Here is an 11485-nt window from a genome sequence, read left to right as displayed (position 1 = left end):
TCTTCTTACCTCAACTACTTGAAATCCAGGCCCTACTTAAAGCCTCAGCTATAATAATTCCATCTTCTGTATATGGCCATTTGTGGTCCTCCTTGCTGTTAATGCTCTCCTCATAAAAGTTACCTTGGGTCTGTTCCAATTGTGTTCTAGATATATTTATATATAAATGTGTTATTTTTTACAATTAGAATGTCAGCCTCCTGTAGGCTAAGGATAATTCATATTTGCTTTTCTATCTTCAGTGCCTGCTATATAATAGGTGTTTAATAAGTATTTTCTGACTGATTGATAGAACTAGAAATATGAAGCCTAGAAGAGAGAAGGCTCACCAGCAACATAACAATGGTATTCAAGTAATTGAAAAGTTACTGTGTAGAAAGAAAATTAGATTTGTGTTTTACACCAGAACACAACTGAGAGCAACACATAAATAGCAAAGAAGCATATTGATGACAAGAAAAAGCTTTCTAATAATTAAAGCTATTCATAAGTAGAATGAGGCAGTGAGTGCCACATGCCAGAAAGTCATCAAGTAAAGGCCAAATAAAAATACACCAAAAAAAAAAAACTGCTGGGAAAATTAAAAACCAGTATGGCAGAAACTAGGCACTGACCCACACCCAACACCGTATACCAAGATAAAGTTGAAATGAGTTCATGATTTAGACATAAAGAATGATATTATAAGCAAATTAGAAGAACAAAGGATAGTTTACCTTTCAGATCTGTGGAGAAGGAAGGAATTTGTGGCCAGAGAAGAATTGGAATTCATTATTGATCACAAAATAGATAATTTTTATTATATTAAGATAAAAAATTTTTGTACAAACAAAACTAATGCAGACAAGATTAGAAGGGAAGCAATAAACTGGGAAAACATTTTTATATTCAAAAGTTCTGATAAAGGCCTCATTTCTAAAATGTATAGAGAACTGACTCAAATTTACAAGAATTCAAGCCATGCTCCAATTGATAAATGGTCAAAGGATACGAAGAGACAATTTTCAGATGAAATTAAAACCATTTCAAGTCATATGAAAAGGTGTTCTAAAACACTATTGATCAGAGAAACACAAATTAAGACAAGTCTGAGGTACTACTACACACCTCTGAGAGTAATTTGGATGACAGGAGAGAATAATGCTGAATGTTGAGGGGATGTGGTAAAACTGGGACATTCAAACATTGTTTGTGGAATTGTGAACTAATCCAACCATTCTGGAGAGCAATTTGGAACTATGCCCAAAGAACTATGAGAATGTGCATACCCTTTGATCCAGCATTGTTTCTACTCCCAAAGAGATTTGAAAGAAGGGAAAGGGACTCACATATGCAAAAATGTTTGTGGCAGTCCTTTTCGTAGTATGATTTTGATAATATTACCATGATGATCCTTAGTATCTACTTTTGAAATCCTCTGATTTTATGATATCAATTAAAAATATTAACCAGTCCACCAATATATTATACTGAGGACAACAAAAAAATTATCCTCATTGGCTAATTCACTTTGCTTTAAATTATTTTTTAAACAGGTACTACATTGTATATTTTAATTTACTGAGTATGTCTAGAAACTGAGAATGAAAGGTTCACGATATCAATCTAACCCATGCTAGCGAGCATGTCACAGTAGTTTAGTGATTTACATCAGAATTAGAATTATTATGATTACTTATACTTTTGCAGCCATGCTTGTCCTCAAAGTGCTTTATGATATTTTGTGCCAATTGTGTCTTGTAAGAAGATGTGCAAATTGTACAACTGAGAATTTTGAGGGGGAGACAGATGAACCAGTTTTCTCAGAGCCATTTAGTGATCTAACAGAAAAACCAAAATTAGAACTTGAAGCTCGGAAATGATTGTTTGACCCACTGGACCCATGCTGCCCATGCTGGGCAGTGCTGAAGTGGCCATTGAGTGATGGTCTCTACTCTAAAGAATGAGTTTGAGTTATTAACAGAGACAAATAGCTTTCAAGGTTTCTCTCTCTAGGACTCTTGACAGAATACCTTGGTATATTCCATTAAATTCCTCTTATCAAAAAGTTAAAAAAGAAAAGAGGGGATGCTGTAGGTGCCCTTCAAGAAAGTGCCATAGTTCCTGACAGTTGGCTGGATTTCCAAGAGAAGGAAACCACCATCTATCAAGCATCAGAAACACAACCTAAAGCAACCAATTCCAATTGATTGCTTTGTTTGCTGTATCAGGAATCAATTGGAATTGCAACTCTCCTGTTAGGGAGGCTTGGGCTTATGTCAAAGCCAGCTGGCATGTTTTGCCAAGTAATAGCAATAGTAGAAAATGAGCCCAGATAGCACATCAGAATTCTGATTATTAATTAACATCAAGTTAAATATTTTTAAACTGGCTAATTTTCAGTTTTATTTGTGTTTGTAAAATACAAGATTTAAGGCCATTTCTTTGTTCACATGCAAGAGGTCCATACCTCCTTGAATGAGAGAAATAATGGTCCTTCTCATTAAATTCTAGGATAGAGGTTATTTCTTTCTTTCTTAGCAACTTAATGGTTACATTAGAGAGTTGAGATATGTGTGTGACAGGGTTAGGAACTGTTTTACATAGGTGCCAGATTCTGAGAAGTGTAGAGATATACGAATTCTTTCAAGTCTCAGTAAAAGAGATAGCTATTGGGCTACCTCTGATGGTTTTTATAGATAAAACAGGAATGTGTGCTGGAGTCAGCTCATACCTGCTTGAGAAAGATGATTGTTAAATTTTCAATGTGAGTAATTATACTTTGGAAATCATCAAATCAGGGCTGGATTTATTGTTTTTCTGATTATTAAAGTCTAAGAAAGTGATGGAGAAAATGTTAATAATGCAGATTAAATTTAACTTTATTTTCTAATAATAATTAATTTACATGGAACTAATTTCTATCATATAGAGAGGTGTTTGCCTAACAACAACCTTGTCAGATAGGGGGTGAAAATATTATTGTCTCCATTCTTTAGAGGAGGAAGGTGAAGTTCAGAGTCACAAAGCTGGAAAACAGGTCCTCACTCAAGGTTCCAACTCCTAATATAATACTTTTGTCACAAAAACACCAGGAAATATATTGATATCTTTGTTCAATGTACCTCAATTGAAATTCTTCTTAATAGTATGTTAATTGTAATGAATAATTTTGGCTCTAAGAGCAGATTAGAAAACACACTTCCCTCTCAGTAAAGAGGCAGGGAACTACAGGTACAAAATGCCAGTTGTTCTTTAAATATTTCAAAAGGGAGAGGGGATTAAAAACCAAAGTGGGAGGGGAAGACTAGCAGGAAGTAGCTATTATGTTAAAAACAGAAAAGGGAGGCAAGTATTATAGACATTTCATTTATAGTCAGGTGGTTCAATGGAAAGGTTCCTAGAGTCAGGAAAAACAGTTTAAATCTAGCCTCAAACACTATGTAAACCTGGACAAGTCACCTAGACCTCATTTGCTTCAGTGTCCTTGATTATAAAATGGGGCATTGCTAACATCTACTTCCTAGGAATGATGTGGTGAAGATCAAATGAGGTAATAATTGAAAACTTCTTAAAATGGTACCTGGCACATAGTAATTACTAAATACATGTTTATTATTATTATTATTACTATTATTTCCACTGAATTTATAATTTTAAGCACCTCAATATATTAACAATGGAAGAGTTTCATAGTGAAAATCATTTTTATTCTCGAGTAAGATTTCAATTTGTAAAGATTTCCTTTAGGGATTATATCATTTCAGAGGTATAAGATACCTCTCTTGGCTGTGGCCAATCAAATTTAGGCCCTGATTCTGATATTAGTGGTGGAGAAAAGTAGACTATCTACCCCCTCTCTCCCACAAAGTCTAAACTTTATTTAAATTGTCTTTGTTCTCTTTCTATGTTGGCTAAATGGCTCAGACCCTGATTTTTGTCTGACAAGAGAAAATTGGGCCAAAATCAAGAGGGAAGTGAGTATCCCCCATAAATAAAAATAACCTTTTCCTCCAGTAAGCTGAAAATTAACTCCTAATACCATGTCCAACTTTGGACAGGATATTTGTATATTTGAGGAAGTCTAGGATTGTTCATAATCCACTTTCAAACAATACTGTTCTACAAAGTGGGGGAAAAGATTGTTATTTCCTTGTGGGTGAGACTGGGTCTCATACTTTTTTTGTTGTTGTTGTTGTTTCCCATGTTCCCCATCAAAGCCCTAGAAAGTGTGGCTGGTAGGAAGAATGCTGGATTATAGATCAGGAAACTTGAGTTCTCCTCATTATTCTGTCATTAATTTTCTGCTTGGTTTTAAGCAAGTCCCTTTGCCTCCTTGATATCTGTAAAATTGACGGTTTGGACTTTTAAGGTCCCTTCTAATTCTAAAATTCTGGACTTTATGAAACATTAGATATTTAAAAAAATATTTTTAATCCATAAGAACTGAATGGAATACCCTTCCAATTAGACAAAACATCTTCTGTCATGAAAATGAGGTCCTAGGTTATCATCAAGGTAGAATTAGCAGTGAAAATGAACAGGAGACAGAGAAGCCAAGTGGCCAGAACTCTTTATCTCCTGGCATGAAAATATCTTCCAATTATGCTGGAAAAAAGTTTCTTGGTAGATGACAAATTCAACAATTCACCTACTGTTTGAGTTTCTCAGGAGTATTCAATAGAATCATTCGTAAAAACTAGCTTTGGGGCCAGGAGAAAGGATTAAATTCAGGAAGGAGAATTCAACTTCCATGAACTGATAACAATGGGACTCTATTTGTAAGATGCTTTATGGAAGTTTTAGAAGTTCCCACGGGCCATATGAATATACTTTGACTGGGGTTTTCTTATGAACAATATAGAACTTATGGAACAAGTAGCTATCTCTTGGAAGTGTTTATTTCACTAGAGATATATAGTTCAGCTATATACATACATACAAGAACATACATTTATATATTATATATATGCATGTGTATATATGTGTATGTAAGTATATAGGCACTTATATATCATCTCTACATCTAGAAGATGGAGGGCTTCTTCGAGTACAATAGAGTCAGCTTTTCACTTTTCTTTGGGTTAAAAGAGGTGAAGACAAAGAGTAGGTGAACTAATAATAACAATAACTAATAATCTTGCAAAGACATAAGCTGATGTGAACTAGAAGTAGAACCAGGAAAACAATAGGACCACAACAATAAGTAGAAAAAACAACAAAAGTAGAAGTAATAAAAAATAGAAAATGAAATTTGTGTACTCATAATAAATGGGATAAACTGATTGAAGATCTTTCATAAGGATGTGGCTCCACCCTATAGCCTAATTGTGACTTGAGACTTTGCAGTAACAAATTGAGCTATAGTTGAAAGCTGCAGGTAATTGATTATTTTAGATAAACAAGCATTTCACTCCTGTTCCCTCTACTTTTTTTTTAAATTAACATTTAAGTACCGAATATGTAAAGAGCGTGTTAATTTTTGTTTGTGAGATACATATTTAGTCTCTGGGTAAATTAGAATTCCCCAGCCAAAGGGAGAAAAAGTCAGAAGGAGGTGGGAATTTTGGCAGTCATGTAATGTGATGTCATAAATGTCCAAACCTATTGAAAAGAATGTGAAGATAATTAAATAGGACACAGTTCTGGGATTTGACGAACCCCTAGGAATGTTATAAAGCCCTCTCATGTTTCTGTCTTTAAAATTCAATTCAAGAGCAAAAACAAAGAAAGAGACAAATTTTCATTGAGAATTTCCAGTTTATATTTTAGTAATCCTATTTTCTATCTTTAAATAAAATAGCCTTTTATTTTCAAAATACATGCAAAGGATAGTTTTCAACATTCACCTTTGCAAAACCCTGTGTTCCAAGTTTTTCTCCTTCCCTTTCCCCCCACCTCCTAACCTATATAGCAAGCAACCCAATATATGTTAAACATGTGCAATTCTTCTATATATATTTCCACATTTATCATGCTGCCCAAGAAAAATCATATCAAAAAGGAAAAAAAGAGAAAGAAAGAAAGAAGCAAACAACAACAAAAAAGTGCAAATACTATATTGTAATTAGTGGTCCTATTTTGAAGGACTCTTTACCTTCTGTAGTATATAGCAGCCCAAATTAGACACAACTCATTACTCAGCCCGTTAATATGCTATGAAAATTTTGTTTTTAATCTTTTTCAATGATTTCAAAATTAAACCAAAATTAAAATTTTGTGAACCAAGCTTTTGGCTAAGACATGGATACTCGTTCCCTTTAATGAACTAGCCACCAAGCTATAGGTGATGTAATGTCTGGAAAACTTGATTCTTATTTAGGTTCTGCTATTTATATGCACTAAAACAAGTTTTACAACCTTAGGCAAATCACTTAATCTTTGAGAAACACAAATTCCTATCAGTAAAATGAAGGGTCTGGAGCTCTATTTCTCAGATTCCTCACAACTCAAAAATTGTGTGATTCTATTAGTGACTCAGGAGGGCCTCAGGAAAGAGAAAATCTAAAGAGTTAATCATCTGGAGAATATTCAAGAAAGTGAGAGGAAAAAAACTGGAAGTTAAGTGAGAGAATGGGAACTCTCTTTTGAGACTTGAATGATATGTATATTGTAGATGCAAGATTTAGCTAAGAGAAAGGAAAACAGAACTAACTTCAAATGTAATTAGTATGGATTGGAGAATGTATAACAACTAGCAGTGGAGGAAAAAGGTATCCTTTTCTTCCTCATGCAGAATGGAGAAATGTTGTTTAAGGCTTTTTCTTCCCTTTGGGCAAGAGGCTGCTCTCTTGTGAGAGAGAGGAGGACCCCCAATCCAATTCCATCTGAACTAGTCAGTTACTATTAATATATAAGAAAATATAGATGAGGAAAGTCATGAAAAATCCATTCATCTACTGCTAAGAATGTGTATGAGTGCAAATAGCATGTCCAATTTTCTGTGGAAAAATGTCTCATACTGGAACTCAATATTGTTAATAGAATGAATAAGTGCATGGATTATTCTGAGGTTAATAAATAGGCCAGTTTTGGTTCACTTAGGGCATAAACATCCAGAAAATAGCTGATGTATTTTGCTGTTTCCATGGAAATAAAATGCTAATGGCTAATGTTACTGTGGGCAGAGAGGACAGAAATATAGGAAGAGAAGGAAAGTACTTAAAATAGCATTGCTCTCTAGCACACTTGTCTCTCTCAGTCTCCTGAATAAACAAGGAATTGAAGTGTGAAAGATTTCAAATCCTGTCCTTAGCAAAGGAAAGAGAGAGAAAAGTTCACCATGGAGGCAAACTTTGGGTATATTCCTACAGAACATAGGTTAAATATAGTGCACATTTAAGAGAAATCAAATTTTTGGAACTAGTCAATCCTGTCGAATCCTTTCTAGCAACTCATTAAACAAAGTAATATTTTTTAGAAGGCATTAAGTACACATCAACACATGAGAGTTGAAATGACAGATTTTGTTCATCTTTCATTAATTGTTAGAGTGAATATACACATATAAATTGTCACAATTTCATAACTTCAATACTATGGGAAATACTCAAGTGGTTGATTCCAAGCAATCAATCAACATTTGCTAAGTGTTCACTGTATAGTGAGCACTATGTTAAGTGCCAGGGATATAAATAAAAGCAAAATTACTTGCCCTAAAGAACCCACATTCTAATGGAGATTACAACATGCAAATAACTATGTATTTAGAAGAACTCAGCATAAATTAGAGATAATCTTAGAGGGAAGGAGCTAGTGGTAAGGAATCAAGAAAGACAGAAGGTGGCGTTTAAAATGAGTCATGATAGAAACTAGTTAAGCCAGGTGCTTAAGGTGGAAGGAGAGCTTTAATTGTATAGGTGAAACCATGGAAAAGGAGTTATATGAGAAAAACAACAAAGACCACATTGTCACTGTATTATCCAGTACTGAAGAAAAACAAAGTTGAGAAAACAACAAAAATTGGGAAAGGGCTAGGTTGTGAAATGTTTTAAAAGCTAGAGGATTTTTTATTTGAAAAGCTAGAAGTAATAAAAAGCAGAAGTAACAGCACTTTAGGAAAATCACTTTGGCAGCTGAACAGAAGATGGACTGGAGTGGGGAAACATCTGGAAAAGGAATCCAAACAAAAAGCTATTGGAATAGTCCAGGTATATTGTGATAAAGGAACCAAGCTAGCAATTACATGAATGTAGGGAATGGGTATAGGTGAAAGCTATTGTGTAGATACAAATGATGATTAGGCAACAGGTTTGATACTTCAGGTAAGTCCAAGTGAGAAATGGATAAAAGTCCCAAGATAGCAAGCATGGGTGACTCAGAGGATACTGGTGTCCTTCACAGTAAAGAGGAAGAAGGAAAGAGGGACAGGCTTGAGAGGAAAGATGATGGGTTTTGTTTTAGTTATGTTAAATTTGAAATGTCTAGGAATATCTGATTCAATATGACTGAAAGGCAATTGGTGATGCAAGACTAGAGTTCAAGAGAGAGGTAAGGACAATATAAATATATCTGAAAATAATTTACATAGAAATGATAACTAGATCCATGAAACTGAGGGACCACCTTAGGTGCTACATTGTGAACAAGAAACTGAGTTCCAAAGTGGTTGTATGAAAAAAGTATCAACCTAGTCATTATAACATGTTCTAGGATGGCAACACATGATGTTCTAGTATATAGTTCTGGATTTCAAGAATAACTAATGTTGTCTTTTTAATTCTCTTTGACTAAACATAATAATGGTAAAATTTAACAATATTGTTTTTTTTTAAAAAGTACTGCAGCATGAAAATTGTGGAAATCTGTATAGAAGAATAATACATGTTTAACATATATTAGATTACTTGTCATCTAAGGGAGGAGATGGGGAAAACAAAGGAAAAAATTTGGAACACAAGGTTTTGCAAGGGTGAATGTTGAAAATTAAATACACATATGCTTTGAAAATAAAAAAAGTACTGCAAGAAGTTTTTGTCATATTTTGGTTTTTTAAGGTTAGCTCTCTTTATCCCAGATTAAGGCATTAATCTGGGTTTGAATTTGACTCACTCTTGTATAAAGAATTTCACTGTAAAGTTCATTAGTTCAAATGATAATAAAAAACAAACAAAATGATTTGATAAATGGTTAAATTAAATGTATTAGGAATAGTTGCCTGTCACATTGTGGCATATTCTTAGCATCCTCCTTTCATAGGAAGTCATCTGTAACTAAAGTGTGAAAAAGAGATTACCTTTTGAGCCCCAAAGATCAGCCAGTTAATGACGTAGGCATAATATATGGAGGCTGTGGTAGCTTGGAAAAGTTGGAAATGTAGCAAGTTTTTTTACCCAGTGATGACAACCTATTTGGTATTTCTCAATTTTTAATTAATTTTAAGATCACTCATATTGTAGATTCAGCCAACAATACATTCAAAAAAGAGTATATTTACTTCAAATCTCATATCTCAATGACATGAGAAAACTTCATTACTCAAAGATGATAAATTCCATCTTAGGTAAGACTCAAATAAATGCATTAAGTGGCAAAAACTTCCCCTAGGAGAAACTCCTGTATTAGAATGTAAGCTCCTTGAGGGTAGATGCTATCTTGCTTGCTTGCATTGTATATCAGCTTGGCAGATATTGTATAACTGACATATAATAAGACCTTAATCTTTTCTCTATCTATCTCTCTATCTATCACCTACTCTATCTATTTATCTATCTAATCTATTATCCATTGCAATCCTTTTCTTTCAAAGGGCTTTATTAGTTACACAAATTTGTTAAAATGAATCCTGTACTCTAGAAAGATACTTATTACTTTGCATTTGCCAAATGGTATCTTTCATGTACCAAAAAGCAAGAAATATGAAGGACACAACCAATTGATTACACTGAGGTTTCTAAAGCAAAAGGACAATTATGCAGACATAATGTGTCATTGCATCTGTATGTATTGTAGAGGGAAGAAAGGAAAATAAACAACCATTGTAAACATAAGAGCACAAGCTGGAATTAATCCTTGACTTTATTGACTTGTATGCCATATCCTTAAAATATGCAGGTAGAGGTATGTACATGTCACTGCATCTAAATTAGAAATTGTTCTTTTATAAACCTTCTCTTTGTATTGAAACAATATGAATGCTGAGTGGTACAGAACTACCAGTTTCTTTTTTTTTTTTTAAGTTTTATTGATAGGTTTTGTTTTTACATCATAAATATTTATGCATTACTCCCACTTTGTGAGAGGTCACTTAAGAAAAGTAAAACTAATAAAATAATGACCTAAAAGATGTTATAAGGTTCAAATGGTGACCTTTACAAGATTGGGTAACTAATTTCTCTTTCTGGACACCATGATGTTCACATCATGAACTATAAAAATCTATTAATGCACACTCTAAATGACCTCATCTGAAAGTGCATGAAGCATTTCATATTTATAGTACTCCCATCTCTACTTTAAAAAATAACAGAAATATATTGTCTCTCCCTTCTACTTCACTGAAAAATAAAGGAAAGAAAAATATTTCCTGTAACAAATATGCATAGTCAAATAAAACAAATTCTTTCAATAGCTACACATACACATAAACATGCAGAGTACACATATGTGTATATGTCTGTATATTTCACTCTACACCATAAAGCCTTCATTTCTCTATAAGGGATAGCATATTCCATTATTGATATTCTGAAATTATAAAACATCATTGTATCGATCAGACAATATTCAAAGTTGTTTTTCAGTGTTGTTATTATAAAAATTGGTCTGGGTCTTTATTAGTTTATAAAAGTTAAAAAGCAGGGAGAAGGATTTCATTGCCAGTATACAAGCTCAGGGTACCAATGGAGGCACCCAAGATCTCAGAAGATATCAAGGACATTATGATGGTGATGGTGGGAAGGGGGGGAAGTAGAAAATGTGTGTATGAGAACACACACCAGTCCCTTCTCCCTGCTTTTTAAAATCTGTTTGTGGCTTTGCCTTTGGGAAAGAATTTCAGCTTATAATACCGCCCATTTTACCTGTGGGAGTGTTATTTCAGATTTTTTCATTCATTGTGGCCAGATGTAAAGAAGAGAGTCCAGAACAGATATTTCACCTCTTCCCTTTTGTATTCTTTCTGTAACCTAAATAAGATTGAGAAAAGAAATATCTGGGACCATTCCTAAAGAGTAGTGTTGACAATAACTACGATCTAGAGGTAGCTACATAGAGAAACAGCAGGATGTGTAGGACAAGAATAGGCAGAGCCAAGCCATAAATGAATCAGCAAAGATTGATGGAACTGGCCACTGCCATGAAACTGTGGTGAAACCAGGGGAAGGTAGCCCAATTTCTGGGTACCCCCCAAATGCTGACTGAATCTTATCTTACACTTTTCCCTATGCCAAGGTGGCTCAGAAATGATATTGTCTTATTAACTAACAGGTTTTTTCTTTGTTTTTTTTTTTTCATGAAATCACATAGTCATTAAAAAGTGAATTGCCTAAATTTATTGAATGAGTCA

The sequence above is a fragment of the Sarcophilus harrisii genome, chromosome 4, assembly GCF_902635505.1.
Source record: "Sarcophilus harrisii chromosome 4, mSarHar1.11, whole genome shotgun sequence".
In the NCBI taxonomy this organism is placed as follows: Eukaryota; Metazoa; Chordata; class Mammalia; order Dasyuromorphia; family Dasyuridae; genus Sarcophilus; species Sarcophilus harrisii.
Note: the sequence above shows the minus strand (reverse complement) of the source record.